We start from the raw sequence: 20,390 nt of genomic DNA on the forward strand, positions 1-20,390 counted from the left end.
AAAAAAAGGCATGAAGGAAAAATTGAGGTGTTTTACATTGCCTCAACTGACCAGCATTGTATTCATAAAATACTGTATATCTTGCAAATCTTTATTTAAACAGGACAGTTGAACTGTTCGTTTTTCAATTTGAAGTAAAATACTTTCAAGACCTTTAAGTTTGCCTGCTCATTTGTCTTGTACATTTCATCTCTGTATTTGACTCAAGTCTAATTCCTTTTTGAGTTTCAATACTTTTGTGAAGATTTTGTGAATATATGAAAAATAAATGTTTAATCTAACCACTGCAGTTTATCACCATTCTTGACACTTACCCTGTTTTTCCCTTCACAGTACTTTGGCAAGAACAGACTGCTCAAGGGTCTTGGTAACATTTATTATAGTATCTGGGTGCTTCCCCAGCTGAGTGCTGGGCCCCTTTGTGTGCCATTTAGAAGCTTATTTTGTTCATGTGGGCTTCCTCTGAAAGGTTTCCTTTCAGGACAGCTGAAGCAAAGTCTGTATGTGTGATGATGAGTAGAAGAATACACAGATATATAGGGTTCTCACTGTGTTCTTTTTCTCTGACTTTCCCTTGCAGTATACAGAGGAAACTCGAGTGAGGATCCCTTTACATTGCCTTCTGAAGTTGGCTGTGGGGTTGTGTTCCCACTGCAGGACAGCAGCTGTGCAGAACTGCCATGCCAACGAGGGTGTTCTAGAAATAAACAGGCAGAAAATAATTTGAGTTAACCCTCAAATGCAAACCTTTTTCAGCATAGCTCCTGGAGCATGGCTGATAACTACTCAAGTATGTTCTTGATTTTGGTTATCTTCTGTCCTTGCATAAGTGAGTCGGAAGACATACACATGGAAGGTTCTTGTAGTCTTGCCACTGGTCATCTACCACAGGCAATCTGAAATACATGAATGAGCTGAAATATTTCTGTATCTTCTTGTTTGACATGGGTTTGGTTTGTTAAGAGGTTTTTTACTTAAAAAAAAAAAAGAATAGTTCAAATAGTGTCTAGAGATAAAAGCTGTGTATTGATTTTATTTTATCATTTACCTTGTGGCAGAAATTCTTCCTCTTTGTGAGACAGGATGTGATTCTGTTTACTGACCTCCAGGTTCTGTGGAGCTTCCTCAGAATTTACAGCTCAGATTTCTCAATGCTTATAAAAAGCTTGTTTTCCTAGAGCCTTCTTTTTCAAAACGATGAGTAGTTTGATGGCTGGTGGTGACTTTTCTAATCTACTTCCAAAACAGACCTTTATCATTTTGTAACTGGAGTCATCATGAGCACGTCCGAGTTAATAGCTTGTGAGCAACTGGTTAGAAAATGGTCTCACCTTGAAATTGTAAATAAAAGCAGCTAGGCATTCAATATCTTGAGATAGATGTTAAAACTGAATGACTTGAACTTGATTTTCTGAAGAGTTAAAAGTTACAGGAGATTACTATGTCATTACTTAAGAAAGGAGTATATTTTTTAAAAAATGGCATTTAATTACTCCAGATACTATTTAAAAGCAAAAAGTAGTGATTATTCTTCTGAAACCTAGAACTTGACTCTTTTACTTAACAATGCAAAACATTTTTCTACCGTGACCCGAAACTTTGTCTTGAAAGCACAGAATGTGAGAGCTTTATTTTCTAGCTAATTTGCAGTGTTTCAACAAGTTTTCCTCAAAAATATTTTGCAAGTGCAGTGGCCTAACTGTAACTGTCTCTTGGTTGTATTGCAAGTGCAGCTCTGGCAGATAGGTATTCATGGTTTCATCCATAAGGTGAAGCCAGATTTGCTGTTCTTAGGGTGCTTAATTACATCACGGTTGTAGATTTTCCTGTGCCTTGCAGTACTCTGAGCCTAATTAACTAATCTTCAAAGGCTGATTGTTAGGGTATTTGAGATGAACCTAGAGAAAATATCCAACACCAAAAATCCTTTGCAAATTATTTAATGAACAATGTCCTTGGTGACACAGGATTATAATTCAAATGGCCCTGTTGGGTCTTTGCAAGCCCAACACTTGTATCAGGTATCTACCTGAAAAGGTAGTAAGAGAGACATAAAGTGGCTGTTGCTTGAGCATTTTAGCATGGTAGTGCTAGAACAAATTACACTTAAGATTACTGTGAGATTGATTGATTAATTTTGAGCAGCTTTGACCATTTTTTTAAATTTGTGGATTCCAGAAGTTTAGAAGTGTGGTTCCTCGCTTGGACTCCATGACCACACAGTTCAGTGGACCTCTCCGGTGGCAGTAGCTAGCTTAGAAACTGCCTTTTCCCACTTGCTCCTTCATATAGCAGTGCAGCCAGTGGTGAGCTTGGATGTGTGTGAAGCTGGGGAAAATCAGGAATGTAAATCTTTAGTTTTCTGTAAATCAAGAAGTGAAAGCCAATGGGATCCTAAAAATGACTTCTGTACACCAAAGTAAGGGAAGGCAAAGAAGAAATCTTGGAGGTTGTCTGCATAAAAGCCACTTAGAGGGATGTCATCTTTCTGCCTTCCAAGATGGACGAACAGTGAGGTCCTGCGAGTCTTCTGGTGAGTTGGTTTGCTCAGTTATTATTGCTTGTCAGGTGCTGGATGGTCTGAACAGTGACTCTGCTCCCCACTGAAGTACGTTGAAGGTTTCTATGTTCTCTTGCAGGTTTAAATAAATGCAGAGGTGTTTGTTGGCAATTAGGCTGATAAAGGTATATGTTTTGGTTCTTTCTTCTGCTTTATAGGAGTCCTTCAGAAGGTGCTTTTTACTCCTTGGTGGCTCTCGATATTTTGTATGAGTCTTGTCTCATAATCCTCTTTTAGCTCTGGGTCTACACTTTTGGTTTTTTGTAATTTAGAGATTTGGCAGTGAATAGTTATCAAATCTATCCAACAGGCTGTAGCGAAGCAGGAAGGGGTTGGAAATTGATAATGCGTTAAAAAGAACGTTTCCTGCTGCTGTAACTGCTATTAAAGGAAAAAAGAACAAAACCAAACAAAATGGCAAACCTCATTAATTGTGCAAAATTAAGTAGGAATTTATTCCCTTACCCTTCATACATCTGTATTTGAAGATAGCTTCTGTGCAAATGTTCATATACTAGGCTGGTTTGGGTTTTTTTTTAAACCTGTATAACAAAGTCCTAATTTCCCATAGTACAAAAGACCTGAGGAAGAAACCACTTGGCTGTATGCAAGAGCTGGCTTGTAAAGAATGCATTTGTGTGATGCTGGAGGAAGTCTTGAGGAGTCAAGGGTGCAGACTTGGTGAGTGCTTCACTTGTTTAAAAGCTCTTGTACAGGTATATAAAGCTACTTTTGCTTATGTATGAAGCAATGTTTGACTCTTGAGCCCAAAGATCATTAAGCAATCAAATGCTTCTGAATAGCTATTAGAGAAAGTAATCAGCTGCATTTTCCCAGGTCTAAAGTTCATTCACTGTAGCACATTTGGCAACATTGAAATCTGAAAATAAACCTGGTTCAAATTGCTTGTTTATGCTGCCTGGCAATGTAACACAACAGTGTCTGTTCTGGACTTAAAGCTCCCATCTTAAACCTCAAACAAATCCACCTTCATGGTTTGTGTGCAACAGGTGGTTGCACCAGGATTACTGAGAAATATTTTTCTTCCAACAATAACATGATATGTTTTAGGTGAAATATGCATTAGGGGTTGCTGTTTGCATTTCCCTCCTCCTGTGGTCTACTTCCAAACAAGTCTTGTTCATTCTTACAATACACAGGGACAGATTAAGGCCAGGTTGATTGGTTTGGGTTTTTTTTTTTTCACTCTTTGCTATAGTGATTCTTGGACCAGACTCATTTGTGGTTGCCTGGTAATCAGTAACTATGCAAAGAACATTCTCTGTCAGAAAAAATCAATGGCTAACCCAGCAGCAGATAGAAATCTTTCATATTGTCTACCTTCAATGTGAGCTTGTTTGCTTTTTCTATTCAAAATTTCTGACAGCGTAAGGGAGGAATAACTTGGAAAGTTAAGAAATCTTTCTGTAAGATTTTTGCATCCCAAAGCATGTCTTGCTAAAACTTGTGTTAATGTATTAGCTAACAAGCTAACATAATAAAGGAACCAAATTGTTGAAAACTTAAAGCATCTCTAAGCTGAAGCATGTGCTGTCCAATGGGTCACTTCTGTGCAACGCTCCAGCTACAAAAGGTAGTTCAAAGGCTTCTGTTTTATAACATTGTTTGTATGCAGACAGTAGCACCTTCAGGTACTAGTAACTTAGCTGGTATTGCTGAGCTACTGTCTGCACTACACATCCCGAATCCCACTACTCCAAAGATATGGCTGAGAAAACAGAATTGGATTGCCTAAAAACTATGTAAGCAATATTATTAAGGTCAAATGCTAGGAAGGGAAAAACACTACCTGCTTTAGGAAGAGGAGACAGTGTGGCGTGTTGTCCTGGCACCTCTGGCTGTGCAGACAAGTCAGCCTTTGCCTCTTCCAGCAAAACGGGCCAGAGACCACCATGGCTGCCTCTTGCTGCCCCAAACCTGCCTTCCTACACAAAGTGCTTTATATAAATGCATTTAGCAAGTAAGTACTTGTAAATTCTTCAGGAAGAGCGGTCACATGATGGGCTATCGAAAACAGAGCAAACCTCTTGGACAGTGTAGGCAAATACAGAAATTGGGAATCTGGTAGCTGAAGCATTAATATGAAAGGAAGAGAGTCCAACTTCTGCAGTCACAGAGAGTGCTGGCCTGGTGACTTTACTCTGCATGGATGGTCTGATTTAAAACCCAAAGCAACACCCCAGTCTTCAAATGACATTGCACCTTATTTCCAGTGAGTAATATTTTAGATTAGAGTGGTGATTTCAGAAAAGTGGTTTTGAAGTAAAGGCAAGAGAAAACAATGACAAGTTATGAAACAATGCTTGCTGTATTGTGTCCTTTTTTGCTCTAGTTATCAACCCACAGACATAAAAAAGCAGTCCACAAAAAACAGTACTTTGTCAATTCTGGTTACTGTGTTTGAACATTTGGGAGAGTCTGAATGTTCTGGTGCTGATTAGTAAGGGAAAACTACAACTAACAATTGTGATGAGCTGGTGCAATATTAAAAGGACATCAATAAGAACTGATGTTTGCTTTTCTGATGCCAGTATTAGAAAGTTAGTTATTTTAATTCTTGTGTCCTCATCAGTGTCTCAACTGACACACACTTTTCCTACCTTTGTGCCTCATCTGGCCTGCACAGGAAGTCACAGCTGTCATGTATCCTCAGCTGGCTGCTGCCATAAGTTAAGATTTCATTTTATAAGTTGGATGGATCACTGTTAAAGAAGAGCAAGCATCCATTTTTGATGAGTCCTGTTAGAAGCCAGCTAAGTTTGTCCCCTGTTCACTGGTCTACCCACAGAAAAGTTTTATCATAACACCACCGGAATTAATCACTTCCTAGCTGCTTTCACTTTAACAGTGCATTGGACTGGAACAGTGAAGATGCAATTCAAACACAATTCTAATGTCACTATATCAATAAAGAGCCTTAGATTTTATTGCAAAGGAGAGAAAGTTTTGCTGTTGCAAACTGATGTTACTCATTTGCCTTGCTCTAAGAGTTACCACTGAAATTCTGGTTCTTTTTAATGTAAAGGGAGTCTTCCTACTGATTTCAGAGAGATCAGATTTATTGTTTGGGTTGTTTTTCTCTATTTTTTTTTAGTGTCTTGATTGCAGACCTTCAAAGATCTGTAACTTCTTTTTAGGCAAAAGCAAATGCATGTACATGTGTAGAGTGATTTTAACTATGTCTAGCTCAGTACTAGACTGCCCATTAATACTTAGTGACTTGTCTTCAAAGTTTGTGTAAAAGACCACAATTAAAGACAGCCTAAGTGTCAGAAACTGTGCTGATTAGTGCAACCACGGCCATGTTGTGCCTTCCTGGAGGGGGGTGGGTGAAGGAGAAGGTGGTGTTAGGGGCCCTTCAGCTCCTAGTGAGTGGAGAATAATGTCTAATACCGCAGACTTTAACAGGGATGGGGTTCAAGGGACTAGACCACATTTGCCATCACAAAGTAGAATAATCAGTTGCCCTTTGTTTGATCTGCTGAGACAAAACAGGCTCTTACAACCTCCTTGCACCATATTTAATAGCATCATGATATCTGATGGTGCCAAGATAGTTTATGATATTGGTCTTGTGAGCTGCAGCAGAATTCTGTTGATTTCAGGATAGTAAGAAACTAAGGAACTAAGGCATTTACCATCTTGGTCACTCTCAGCTCTGGAACAGCTACATTGGTTTGTTTGGAAGTACCAACTACTTGGAGGAAAACATAGTCAGTTTCTCAGCATAAAGGAAAATAAAAGGAAGGGCTGTGTTCGTGCTCTGCATTGTGTCTTTCAAAGTCACCATTGCAATCTAAACAAACTAATCTGCAAGAAGCCAGCTACTTCCTTAAGCTCAGTAAGTTAATATAAAAGGCTGGATTCTCAGGTAAAATAAATCATTTTTACTCCATTGGCTTCAGTGTAACAGGGCTGTTGTTTTAACCAGCTGATGTTTGTGCAAACACTTTTGAAATGACTTTGTAGCAGATTTTTTTTTTTTTAGACAAACTCATGTTTCCTGGTGGATTCTCCAAGAACTTTTATGTTCTAGAATTGTATTCTGATTTATATAAAAGCATTTTACCCCAGTAACATACATGGCCCATTTGTTCCTTACTGATTTTTCCAGAGTATTCTTTTCTTCCCAATACACTCTCATGGCTACTAACACAAACATACTGGAAGTGCAAATTGAAAACAGTTAGCTAAATAGCTTCATCATTCACTGTGAAAATAAAACAGTCTGTTCTTTTCTGTCTTCTTTAAATCAATAACATCTTCCACTTTGTTACAAATGCCATGCACGGCGCCATGGTATCGTAACAAGAAGTGGCCTTCCTTTCATTTCTTTTCTTCTCTTGCGTAACTTGCCAATTAACAAAACAGAAAGTGTTCCCCTCAGTAGGACCATCTAACAATTTTCTGGGAAGGCACAGACCAGATCTGCTACTCAGCACTGTTGAGGGTTATTCAGTTTCTAGAAGAAAATGTTCCATTTTAATACAGGTCAGCTTCAGTAGGCAGAAAGATTTTAAACCAAGTCTGATCTTAGTGCAGGCCAAATCACAGCTCAAGGTAAAGGTAAGAGGCTCAAGCAACTGGCAATGTGCTGATTTTTAAAGGAACAATGCATGTTCTTGCTCTGGAGAAAGAACTTTGAACACAAGCAGGAGAGGAGATGGAAATCTCTTTTCTGACTTTTAGCCCAGGCTCCAGAGCAGCAGACAGTGAGACTTGAATTCTTGAATCCTTCAGTTCTTGTAGAAAACAGCTTTATTAGCTCCTCAGTCACATACTTTCCTGGGTTCTGGGTCCTTTCCCTAGTTTATTCTGTGATTTCACAATGCTGTGAGTTTGCATTGAGCTTGAAGTTTTCTTGGAGAAGTTACGGTTATAGGATTAAGTCCCACTGGCTTTCACAAAATCTGGGATGCAAAAAAATACGATCGTCATTCCAAGTCAGTTAGATTCTTGGACAGCTTTAAAAGAAATAACAAATAGGGCAAGAGACCTGAGCAGATTTTCTTTTCCCTAAAGAACGTATGGCATTTATTGCTTTATTTGCAGAACAGCCACAAATGATTCCCAAAAGCTTGTTCAATTCATGCAAGGACTTCGAAATGCAGGCTTCACTGTAAGAGAGCGAAGCTCTTCTGTGTCTTCAGCTTGCCTGATGCAGTGAGATACTGCTGCATTTAACAGTGTAACCTTAACGGTCTTCAGCAATTGATTGGAGTATTGTCCTGTAAATGAGGGTGGTAGCAATGTAGCAGCTTAAAATACTTTCTCTTTGCATCTTTCCTAAGCATTCAGTGCCTAGATTTTTGAGATTGTTCTATTACTAGATATCTCTGAACTTAGACATTTACAATAAATAGCAAGTAATTTACTCAATTTACTTGTCTCATTTTCTAAATTGATCAATGGCCAAATAGAGTAGCATGTGTCGAGGCATACCGGTAAAGAGATGCTAAATGTCATCCAAAACAAAACCACTGTACTAGTAAATATTTCCTACTGTAGCATTCATTAAAAACAGTATTTTACTCCTGGATTTCTGAATCAGAGCAATGAAATCCATGAAGAAAAGCAGAAGTTAAGATTGTCCTGGTCACTCTCTTTGAATGTTTGAGGAACTGCAAAAAGGCAGCATAGGAAAGCCTGCTCTAAGAAATGCTGTCTGCTGTGCTATTGCAGGGAGTCAAAGGAATGTTTTGAAGAAGTGAATGCATTCAAAAGTCAGCTTAACCTCTTATGCTACTTGAGATTGTATTATGTCTAATCTCAAATAGTCTGTATTAATTTTCAAATTGTTCCCAACCGTTTAAAAGAATGTTTTCTGAGGTTGTAACTATATTTCTGTTTTGCATGTGTCACTTTTATGGTCAGTAAGCAGTCTTTGAGTCTTAGCTGACTCATCTACAGGAGCCAGTGAAAATCAGAATGTTGAAATGTTTTGCAGGTAAAATAATTTTGAAGTAACTTGCTTGCACCAAATGCTGTCATCTCTTCTACTATGAGTAGTACAGCCATGTGTATCCTGCATGCAGCTTCAGCCCAGAGTGACTTGCTGAGAGGCACATGTAACCCCACAGATGAGAATTATACATGAAGATTACTGTGTTTTTCTGTTTCCGATTCTTTTAAACATTATTCCATGATGATTCATGGCACTGGCTACTATGGCAGTTCACAGGGAAGTACACATCTGAATCATACTTCTGTAAAGCTCTCTAGCTTAGTTTGTAAATGACAAGTAGATTTGGTTTAAACACTATCTACAGATAATTTACATGGAAAATTGAAAAAGAGTTTGAATTTCATGTCATTAGATTTTGCCCAGCAAATGTGTTGCATGCTATTTTAGCTATAGATTGAAAATTATTTATGCTAGATTACAGTTACCTCATTCAATCTTCAGAAAGATTAATGTGTGTGTTTAACACTTGTTCTATATATTCAGTATGTACACATCATTGCAGAGCTACTGGGCGTTTTTCTAAGCACATGCTTGAAAGTAAGAATGCTTGCCTCTTTCTAAAGGACACTTTCACAGAAGCAAATAAAGCCTAAGGGACTTGTATTCTGATTTACACAGCATTTCAGCTGAACCTTGGAATAAAGGCTACACTCACAATATCAACAGAGGCAGCTATCTCTGCTCTTGTGAGACCCCACCTGGAGTATTGCGTCCAGTTCTGGTGCCCCCACTATCTGAAGGACATCAAACTGCTGGAGCACCTCCCAGGCGGGAAAAGGCTGTGAGAGCTGGGGTACCCACATGCAGGACCCAGCATCTGGCCTTGGTAAACCTCATACAGTTGACCTCTGCCACTCCTCCAACCCTTCCAGATCCCTCTGCGGAGCCTTCCTACCTTTCAGCAGATCAACACTGGTGTCATCTGCAAACTTACTGAGGCTGCAGTCTATGGATGCAAAAAGGACGAAGCTTTAAAACGGTAGGTTAGGTGCTATCACTTTTTTTCTCCAGGGACAGAACCTTACACTTGGGCAGTCTCATTGAGCAGGGCTCCCAGCAATGTCAGGTGCTCTCCAGTAAGGGGTGGTAGCATCTGCGTTCTGAAAATCGGCCCTGCCTTTATGTCCTCTGCATCACACTCAAGGGAGAAAAGATCATCAGAAAAAGAAATGGGGAACTCTGTGCATAGCGTATGCAGCAGCCAATTAACTGGCTATTACTCTCCATGTTTTGCCTTTTTTCCCTTTTTACACTTTTTTTGCTAAAAATACATTATAGTAATTACTATTAATCTGCTCAAGAGTGTCCATGCAGCACTTAGAGTGTTTTGGAACTGCTGCCTTCAAAAAAAACAAAGTGCAGTGTTGGTTGTACTGAATCATGCAGGGATTTTAGGTCTTGTGGGCATACAGAAATGATGTTGACCAATCTTGTGTAGTCAGAAGATCCACAAAATTTTGATGAAGTGATCAATGGAGTCCATCTATTCTCAAAGTACTCAATTTATGAGCTCAGCAAAACAATGTATTTTCCATTTGCTGTAGTTTTAAAACATTATCTAATCTAACTTCCCATGAAGACAAGAATGTCTTTTTTAACAATCATTCCCTTGGAAGATTCTTTCTCTCCTCTCCCCTAAGAAGTGGTCTGAATATCCACCTGAGTGCTGCAGTAATTTCCTGGTGCTTCTCAGATACGTGATGTCTGAAACAGGAATGGGAAGACCTAGACGATGTTATGTAACTTGCTCAACACTGCACATAAAAGTGTTGCAGGACTGGGAACAGAGGAGTAAAGTCCAGCTCACTTGCTGCCCAGCACTGTGCCTCAGGTATGTAACTCGTGCTTCTTTCTGCTGAAACTGGATTTAAATTCCCCAGTCCTAACAGCCCAAAAGCATCCTAATGGCTGGGAAGTCTCAGAAAATACAACAGTTCCTGTTTGCCCACCAGTATTTAAATAGGAGCTTAGAGAGCCAAGTGAAATGTGCTTGTGGTGTGTGTGCTGAGCTGCTGCTCCTTCCCAGAGGGTCAATTTGAGCATATAGCTCAGGTTTCAGAGTGTAGAAACTATCAGCTGGGTAGCAGTACACAAATAAAAGCGGTTGTACTTAGTTACTAATGTATTGTCGCAGTGATGGTGCTGCCATGGATGACTAACTTGGGGTTGTAGCTGTAGGTAGCTGGGCAGACGCCTGCCTGCCATGGGGCTGCCTGCAGCCGCCTGTGACTACCACCTCCCCATATAAGCTTAGTTCACAGAAATCAGCGTTTCTTTCTGTTTCCTTCAGTGAGCTTTGTGCTAGGTTCACGCATGGTAGAACCAGGCTTGACTTGAACTAGTGGCCAGATGTTCAGGGCGTGATACCCTGGGAAACTGGTGCCGTGGGATGAATGCTGTGAGGGTCAGGTCTCTGGGTGCGGTGGGGCTGCAGGCCAAGTTTGGAGCCCTGCCAAAAGCGCCCAGATAGCTTTAAAAAGTCGACTCTAAGCCTTTGTAATGTTTAGGATCTCGGGCAGGAGTGTGCTTCCACACCTCCACAGTATGGATACAGGCGCCTATTGTAAACCGGCCGGGTAGCCAGGGATAAACGCAAAGCCCTCCAAGGGGACGGTGGTAATGCAGACCCTAGCCGGAGGCCCTCCACCTTACGGCGGAACATAGTCGAAGTTCTCCCCCTCGTGCTGGGGGTGGTAAAGCCTAGGCTGAAGCGGTCCTGCCGGTGCGGTGCCCGGTGAGGACACCGTTTCCCTCCCCGTCGCCTCTGAGGGGCCCGCGGCCGCCCCGGCACCCGCCAGAGGGCAGGAGGGGCTCTGCCGCGCGCTTCCCGCCCTCACCGCGCGGGGCGGCTCCGCCGGCCCCAGAGGCACCTCGGGCGGCAGGGAAGGAGGAGGAGCGCCTGCCTCCAGCGCTGCCCTGCCGCTGCCTGCTGCTCTTCCGCCGGCCTCAGGTGAGAGACCCCCACCGGAGCTACTCCGGGAGCGTCGGGACCCAGGGGGTGGTAGCCTGCTTTGGCGAGTGGGGCCGCGGGAATGCTGCGGACACCCGCGGGCTCTCGCGGCTTCACTCCGCAGAGCACAAGAAGTGTCGGAGACTCGATAGATGTCTTGTGTAGCGGCGACATAGATTTTTAGGGCCACAAACCTTCCTCCAAGACTTTTTGTTTTCCTTAGAAAAGGCAGGTTCGGTAAGCTGCGACGCCCGGTGTTTTACGTGTGTTCTGCACGCCGGATGAATGGGGAAGTTAGGCACTGCTAGTAGCGTGTTCTAAAAGCCAAAAGCTGACTCTTCTCTGATGGAGGGGTTGGGGTGCTTCTTTCCTTGTGCTTTTGTAGCACTATAGGGCGTTAAGTTGCTGAAAGAGGTGCTTAAGTATACAGGGGAAAGTTGAAATATCTGTAGAAGGCTGTTTTGTGTCTTTTTTTTCCTTTGCTGTTAAATCATTTTTAATCTCGGTGGGACATGTCATGGCTTTTCTGCAACCAGAGGGCTCTCTGCGTTAATAAAGGGGTTAAAACACTTTACTACATAGAGTGCAGCATTTGGTCATTATCGTTAGGAGCTTCTGTTTGCCGGTGGCAGATAAATTATATTATATAGCAGGGGTATATTGTCACAAACGACCCAGAATCATGCTAAAGTCTGTTGAACTTGAGACTTCTTTTGTGACCGGTAAGGATATGAAGGATGTGGTTAGCAGAAGTGCTGAAGGTTGGCAAAGACACCGTTGAAAACATTTTAGACATGCAAAGTTTGAAGTCAGTTCGGCACAGAAGTCTGGTTTTTCTCCTGTCAGATGTTTTGTTTCATTTGTACTGCATTGTGCTTGATGCGCTTGATTTTGGCCCAAGACCATGCTCTTGGTAAGTGCTGTGCAAATAGAAAGTGAGGGAAGCCCTGCAAATGTATCTCAAAAACTGTGGGTTGGATTCTGAGATGTTTATGTTTTATTATGGGAAATAAAGTGCTTGGTGCTGGACACAAATTTCTTCAAATGATAAATAGGATGTAACTGAACCTGCATTAGTTACCTTACAACTTTATGCTAAGATTCATGATGCAAGGCTGGTGTTTGGGTTGGAATTTTTCGGTTTTGCTTTTTAATTTGCTTTTGCTTGTTTCTTTTCTCTTTAATTTTGATTTTTTTTAGGTTTGTTGGATTTAGTTTGTTTTTTTTTTTAAAAAAAAAAAGGAACTAGGAACCTTAAAGGGAACTTTCCATTAAAAAAATAAAAAAGGTGATATTAACTGGTTGACTTTGTGTGGAAAGGGAAAGCATCACAAAGAAATTCTACAGCTACTGTATATTTTAAGCATAAATAAGAATAATATTGTAGTCGGGGATTTAAAAAAACAATATTTTAAGTAAGATTCTAGGAGAGAAAGGGAAAATTTGTATGAGGTTTTAATGATTGTGTCTAGGTCAGAAATAAATAAGGAGCGTGGTGGTGTGGTTGTGTGTATGTTGGGGAGTTTTTGTTCCTTTTTTTTTAAAGTATCCTGACCTTTCAAACGTACAATTCCTTCTCTGTTAAGTTTTTATATGTAAACTCCTATAGGTGTAAGAAGAATGTATTGAAGGTCTATGCTAAGATGTCATACAGTATTCTCATGGTTTGTTTATACAGAGCTAATGGAAGAAAAACCCTCAGTGCAGTGGTTGACATTAAAACCAGTGTTTGCCAGGGACACTGACATATTTGATAGTTTCCCTTGTCCAGAAATGTAGAATATGAAGTGAGGAGCATGTGGAAAACCGCTCTGAAAACAGTAAGCCAATACTGATTTCTAATGGCTGTTACAGCATGTTATTTAAGCTCCAGAAGCCATTACTATTAGCAATTAGGGTCATTGGGGATTGTAAAGCAGCCATTAAACTTCTTAATTTTTTTTTCATAATGAAGCTAATGTCAACACCATTAAGAATAAACAAGGAAGATACTCCATTCCCTGACGTATGTGGATATTTGTGTTCTCATGGTTTGTGGTAAGTGAAAGAGCAGGTCCTGGATGAGAGCTGATTAGTTTAGGTGTTAGCCTAGAGACAGATGATCGTTGTCTTCTGTAGATGAGAGTGTTGGTGTTTATGCCAGTTTGTCTTCAACTGAAAAATGAGATAGTATTGCCCATAGAATTTAAATTAAAAAATCTAGCTTTAATTCTTAGATTTATTGTCAGATTACATCTTTGACTTGGATTTAACATTACAGAGTTTATTAAAATGATTAATTCTAATTTATTATGAAGACTGTAAAGCATAGGCTGAAATACTTGACCCAACTTTTGCTCCCCCAGTCTTGTGGTTTGGGTAGAAGCTTCATTTTCCTTCTCGAAGAGGATCCTGGATTTGTTTGGTGTTTTACATTAAGAAAATGTAATAGTCAAAAGCCCTGCAGATGCCTAGTAAAGTTTGTTTTGGAAGTATCATTTGGGACTTTTTCTCCACAGAAATATTTGTAGTGTAATCAAAGATTGTTTTATTATCATAAGAAATCAATCTAGGAATTGAGGTATGTAGGAGTATGTAGTCAGTGGAATTGGTGTTACCCTGTAGGTTACAAAGAACAGTCTGCTTCAGGGCTGCTTTGCCATATTGAGGTGTGAGGATCTATGTTCGCCAGCAGTGAACATGTGTTGGCTCCTGTCTGTAACCACTTGTTTCTTCTGTTCCTTTGGGCTGGATTTGATGTTCTGTGAGAGAGGTATCTGCACACACAAGCAGTTCCAAAAATTTGGACATAAAGTAGAGTTATAGACTACTTAAACCAAAAAAGGTTTTTCAGATGAAAACTGTCATCTGGCTGAGCCAGAGATCACTCTTCTCTAATTAGATCTCAGTTGGTATTTGCATGTTTAAATGCAGTCTCTAATAAAGTGTTTGAGAAGCTAACTGGTTGTTTCAAAGACTGAACGAATAGGGATATACTCTATTAAACCAGCATCTGCAAAGTTTCAAGATGATTATTTGCTAGTCTGACAGGATGTTACAGTGTGAAATAGTTTGTAACCATGGCGCAGTTAGATCAGCTTGTATTAAAATAAGGAAGTGCAACTTCTTCCTTAGTTATGGTATATATTCGTGAATAGTTGGTGTCTTCTCTTTGCTGAAACATGTATTTTGGACTTTCTCTCTTTAACAGTTGTTCTGTAATCTTCATTTCAGCATTAAAAGTAGCAACAAACAGGGTGTGTGTACCTTGCATTTCTGGGCATAAAACTAAGCCAATAAATGCATTCTCATTAAAAACAGAAATAACAAAGGTTACCAAGGCTGCAACTAATGCTGTAAGTCAGAGAAAGGTGATGAGTTCCTTTGAATGCAGCTGGCTCTTTCTGGCAGCTTCTCCCCAAAATGCCCCAGTGCTGTGGGTATGTCTGTGTTTGCTATAGTATGTATGTATGCTTGCTCTGCTCAGGGAGCTTGCAAGACCTTCTGGTAAGGATAGCTGAATGAGGTAATTTTCAGATTCACTCTCCTGTGTCCTGTATCGCAGTTTAAGAACAGTGATAGGGCTTTGTACCATCTTCTGCTCCGTGTGATGCAGAAACAACTACCATGTGATGGGTGAGTTGGCATTCAGCCCTCAACAAAAGGAATGTGTTTTTTTTTCGAGATGCTCAGCAAGTATAGCAACACGTTCTTGGTTTTATAATGCTGCCTTGTAAATGGCTGGTGGTAAAGTCGTAAGCATACTCTTGCAATATAAATATGAAAATGTTTTAAAAGGGCTTTGAGCTGTAGGTTCTTAAGAGTTCGTGCTTTCTTTCAAGAAAGGTAGCAAGTGTTTTGTAAGAAGGTAAATGTAGGATTAGTTTACATGAGACCGTATAACTTGGGTTTTAACTTGTTATTTTTCATTCTGTGAAATTTTGTTGTGGCTAATAATGATTAGCATTTCAGTGAGTCAAATATTTCAGTAAGATGCTCTTCATTTGTAGATAAAGAGCTTGGGGTTTAGTTTTTATTCACTTGATGTCCAATCAGCTTATATAAAAATAGAACACATTCATTCTTTTAAACAACAAACTGATGATCAAACCACCTCACAGTGACTAATTCTTACTCAGATACTGCTTTTTCATCCAAGTAACCAAAATGGTGAGAAGGCAAGGGTGCCAATAGAATGACAAAGCGCATGGAAGGGCTGGGTAATGTGTGGTTGGGAAGGAGCCAGTGAAGGTGGATTCAAGCAGACTGTGCTCACTTGAGGTTTATTCAAAGTCAGCTGAAATTAATGGAAATAGGCAATAAAACACTGATCATTTAAATGCCAGGTATACTTAGCACCTAGAGCATATCAGCCTGAGCCCATCTGTTACGGTATTTCAGGCAAGGCCTGCTTGCTGAAACTTAGGCTGGAGGTGTGTGTGTGGGAAGACTTAGTCAAGTTGAGAGGGAATGAGCTTTGCACTGGGGCTTTTTTGTGTGTCTGTGCCGTTTTCTCAGTTACTGCTACTGAGCTTATGTGGGACTGTCCCAGCGGCAGAACTGAATTTCAGTTTTAATTTCCTCATTTGAGAAGAAGCTGTGGTATGGGTATCAAATTTTCTCACTTCTGACAGTTTTTGCCTGATGATCTACTCTTTGCTGGTGGTTTCAGCTGCTGCTGTGAAGGTGGCTATTGTTTCAATGCCACAGAAACAAATGTGTATGTGTTTGTGAGGTACACACATTAGAATAAATGAAGTGACAAATCTGTCTAGTCATTACTAGTACATTTTAATCAGGAACTGAGTTTGGAGCTAAACATGCTTTTAAAGTTTTTTAAACTGGATAAAGTCAGTGAATCAACTCTGATAGTTTAATTGTGCAAGCTTGTCCTGCTTATTGCGTGCATAGTACATATACTAGTGTGTGTAGGCCTGTGAGAAGACATGAGAAAAATGGAGGCAAAGAATCCTACTGTGAGTTTATAACTTGTAGGCTATTGGCCTGATTTATTTCAATGTGCCATCAGAAGTGAAGGTAGGCCTTGCAGCGTGAGTGAGCCTTTTGCCTCATATTGGGTCAGAGGGGCAGCCTCGGCTCTGCTTGCAGTGAGAGAAACCAAACTTGTAGGCCAGAGCTGTGATCCTCAGCTGCTGTATCCTGTGTCTTGTCCACACTCACCCTGGTCAGCACCAAGCAGCTGGGAGTAAATACGCCCCACTGGCCTGACTGTTCATCCAGCCATACAGTTGGGCTCTGGTGGATCCTGGCTGGCTATGAGATGGGCCCAGAAGGTCTTTTGTCCAATGTGAAACTTCTGGAAGTGGGATTTTGACCCCCAAAATCTTATTTCTCCCTCTGTCGTTGACATAATCTGCCCGTTGCATTTCAGTCTTGTGAACTTACTGAGGTTCTAGGGCTTGATTTTGCTCTGTTGTAAAGTATCTGTGTAGTTCATTAATGGTAATTCTTTTGGTAAAGGCCTGTGTGTGTACTCTTCTTTTGGGAATACCCTAGGAACTTTAAGGTCCTTTTTGCTCACCTGTTATATAAAAATTACTATTGATGGCTATGTAAAATCTTTTTTTTTCCTCAGAAATATTCTTATATGATTTATAAATGCAGGACTAAATGCCATGAAGGGTATGATTTTTGTGGTGCAGCTCAGCTGGCTCAACAAGCAGCTGTCTCTGGAAGCAGGCAGTGCTCCTAGTTTCCTTCCCTGAGGTCAGCAGTGGAACTCATGTGATGTGCTGGTGAGCTGATTCATGGAACTGAATGTGCAAAAAGCTTTTTTTTTAAATAGGACAAGCATTTTATAAAGAAGTCTTTTTTAAAAAATTATTATTATTATTTTTCCTCTGTAAGAACAGAACAACCAGGCTAGAGGAAGTGGCAAGAACCTACTGTTGAACTTCTGGAGAGACAGGCGAGGACAAGTTCCTCCTCTTCAACATTGCAGCGCTTTATAGGTTATACTTCTGCAGATGTGCTAGAAAAGTGACCTGGGCTGTGTTTTGATTTGAGGTATTGCTAGTTGAATTGTTAGCCCTCCTATGAGCTCTACTCCTCTGCTTAACTTGTACAGCAGAAAACGAGCATGAAAATATTTCCCTGTAGTACTTAAAAATCACCTCTAGTTTTCTTGCAAGTTCCTGAGGTTTATCCTCTTCTGGATTCAGCTGGTTTTATTATTTGGTTTTAGTCTGTGAATTGTAATGCAGTAACAGTTACAAGCCCCTCCACTGCCTTTTTGGTCAGGGAGCTCCACTTTTAAAATAAGGCAGATGATGCATTGCAGAGCTCTAGTGACAGTTGTGTTGGCATCTATTGTGCTTTGCTTGAGAAAGTGCCACGTTACTACACATAACATAATAATACAAAATTCGGAGCTGTTGGAAAGTAGCCAAAGCTGGGAGTTGCTCTGTGAAAGTGAGAAGTTGGTGAGAGTATAGACACCATGTTTGACTTTCAAATAAATGGTAAAAATCCCCAACATAGTTACTTTGTCAGATTGATTTGATGCAGTTCTTACGGTGTTACAATAGGCAAAATTCCACACAGGAGGTTTATTTTCAGCAAGCTGACATGTTGATTACTTACATGTTCAGAGCTCACTTGCAGAGTTGTAGAATGGGATTTAGTAGAACACGATTTAGTGACACAGGTTGTCAGTGCAAGCAGAGCAGCCTGTGGGTGTTAATTGCTTCTGCTCAAGTGCTGACCGATAAAATTAACAATGTTGCCAGATAAATGAGATTATACTGCAATTCATGAATAGTATGTTGGTAGAATAAATGAAGAAATTCTGTTTTCAAGATTCTGGACAGATTTAGGCAAGAATTAAAAGTTTTTCTTTCCTTCTGTTGACTGCGTGTTCTGTAACACAACAAGCATGTTTTCACAGGAGATTTGGATGTAGTTGTAGCTAAACTGGTTTATCCAAGCAGCATTAAACACTTGTTTTACATGTTGAATTAATTTTTGTCCTACATTTATTTAGGCTGTTGTATTTAAAAATACATTCTGGCATACTTATTGCAAACTGCATTGCAATGTAGATCTTTAACCAGTGATAGGCATTTTTTGGTGTTGACTCTGCCAAAAAAAAAGGTGGATATATATGTGTATACACACACACACACATGTATATGTATAAATAAAAAAAACCAAACATGTCATTTCTGGAGGCTACAGAATGTAAAAGATACTGTACTTCTTTCTCGTTATCTTTTTTGATGTCTTTTTGTTACCTTTTATGTGTCAGTATCTCAGGCATCATTCTTTGGGCTTATGCATTTGCACATCAATAACCAATGTTTTAAGAAGCCCTTGCCAAAAAAAGCCAAAGCAACCAAACTTGATAGTTCGTCTGGGCAATGTTGATGTAGAAAGTATGGGAAATTTGGGAATCAAAAAGTTGGGAATTGGCTAATTTGCTTTCTTGTTTATAGAAAGGCAAGGAGTTAGGCAGCGCTTCTGCAGTGCAGTGTATTCAGCAAAGCATTCAGCATGCTCAGCAACGTAGTGTTTAGCTGGAATGTTGCAGTTCTTACGTGCTAGAAAACATTCTCACTAGAGGGGCACAGGGAAGGGAAAGTGAAATGAGGGGGAGGAGGAATTAGTTCTTGAACTGTGGCACTGTCCTCACAGAAATGAATACTTTTAGGTTGCTGGCAGAGAACACCTGGGAAAAACTTACCCTGATCCAGAGTCAGGCCAAGGTGGTGATAGTGTTGAGATGGGGGCTCTGGAGCCATCAAAAGGGGGAAGGCAGCATATGTCTTCAGGAAGTCTGGTGTTCTAAAAGCACTTTTACAGGCAGCTACCTACTGCACTGGAGATTCAATTATCCAGAAGTGTTTTTCAGTTGCTGTGTCTTGAACTCTGCTCTCAGAGCAGTGGCCTAGCAGTAGGCACGTGAAGCATGCAGACTTTGAGTGGGGAACAGCTCTGTCCTTTTTTTCAGTGTCACAGTTCAAGTTACTAAGTTCTCCTCTTATATGTTATTCAGTGGTGTTATCACTGGATCATGCCTTCTCTGCAAGGCACCAGCTGAATGTACATGTCTGCCACATATGATAATGGCTTGGGGTTCTTGATGCTGCCTTTCTGAGCTTGCCCACTGAGTCTGGACTGTAGGAGCAACTGTCCTAGGCCTTGAAATCACAGCTGACTCTGTATTTGTTTGCAGTAAACTTTTCTGGGATCCTATCTGCTGGGAACATTTAACTCATGGAGGCATGAAATGGCTGGAAGTCACAAAGACAGATAATGAGTTGTGTGGAGAATTCTTAAGGCAGTTTCCAGGTGATGCTAGAGATTACTGATCAGTGCAATTATACTGATGCTGTTCCCTGAGTCTCCTAAGAGTGTTATTTGGGATTTGGTTGATGCTTTCCAAGGTTCCCATGTCCCTGTTTACGGACTTGATGCCCTCTGTGCAGGCTTTTCCTCATTTGGTGACAAGGATCTAAGCAGACTTTGATTCTCTTGCTACTGTGTGACCCTCTGGTCAGATACAAACCCTTGGGTGGTCTGTTGCATGGTTACCAGACAATTTTAATTCAGACCTGAAAAACTGGGTTTTTTTTAGGCACTAACCACCTTTTGTGCTAGGGAATGGCCCAAGTGGTTGTGGATTTTTAAAAATAATGCCTTGTTCAGCAGCAGAGGTTGAGAGCTGCTCCTCCCTCCATGCAATGCCATACACTCAGCCCTTCCTAACTGTTCAGTTATTGAATTAAAAAAGTTACATTTGTAAAGAGCATTAGAATGTGTGTGTGAGTTGCTGTGATAGTCTTAAGGATCTTGTGATTATAGAGCAGAACTGCTTGTGATAGCACAGTCAGGCTGTCTCTGTGGTCTAACATACATGCATATCCTTCCACATCAGGGGAACAACTTGGTAATTA

The 20,390-nt window shown here is 40.5% G+C and overlaps 1 protein-coding gene across 3 annotated transcripts in view; it reads left to right on the forward strand.

The window, feature by feature from the left end:
* Positions 1–11,366: 11,366 nt before the first annotated feature.
* ADCY7 (adenylate cyclase 7) overlaps positions 11,367–20,390 on the forward strand; it is a 59,125-nt gene continuing 50,101 nt past the window's right edge. For all 3 annotated transcript variants that reach the window (XM_064160352.1, XM_064160351.1, XM_064160355.1), the window contains exon 1: positions 11,367–11,496. The gene's annotated coding sequence lies outside the window, so the exon portion shown is untranslated. The remainder of the gene's footprint in view (positions 11,497–20,390) is intronic.

Source organism: Pogoniulus pusillus, chromosome 20, assembly GCF_015220805.1.
Source record: "Pogoniulus pusillus isolate bPogPus1 chromosome 20, bPogPus1.pri, whole genome shotgun sequence".
NCBI lineage: Eukaryota > Metazoa > Chordata > Aves > Piciformes > Lybiidae > Pogoniulus > Pogoniulus pusillus.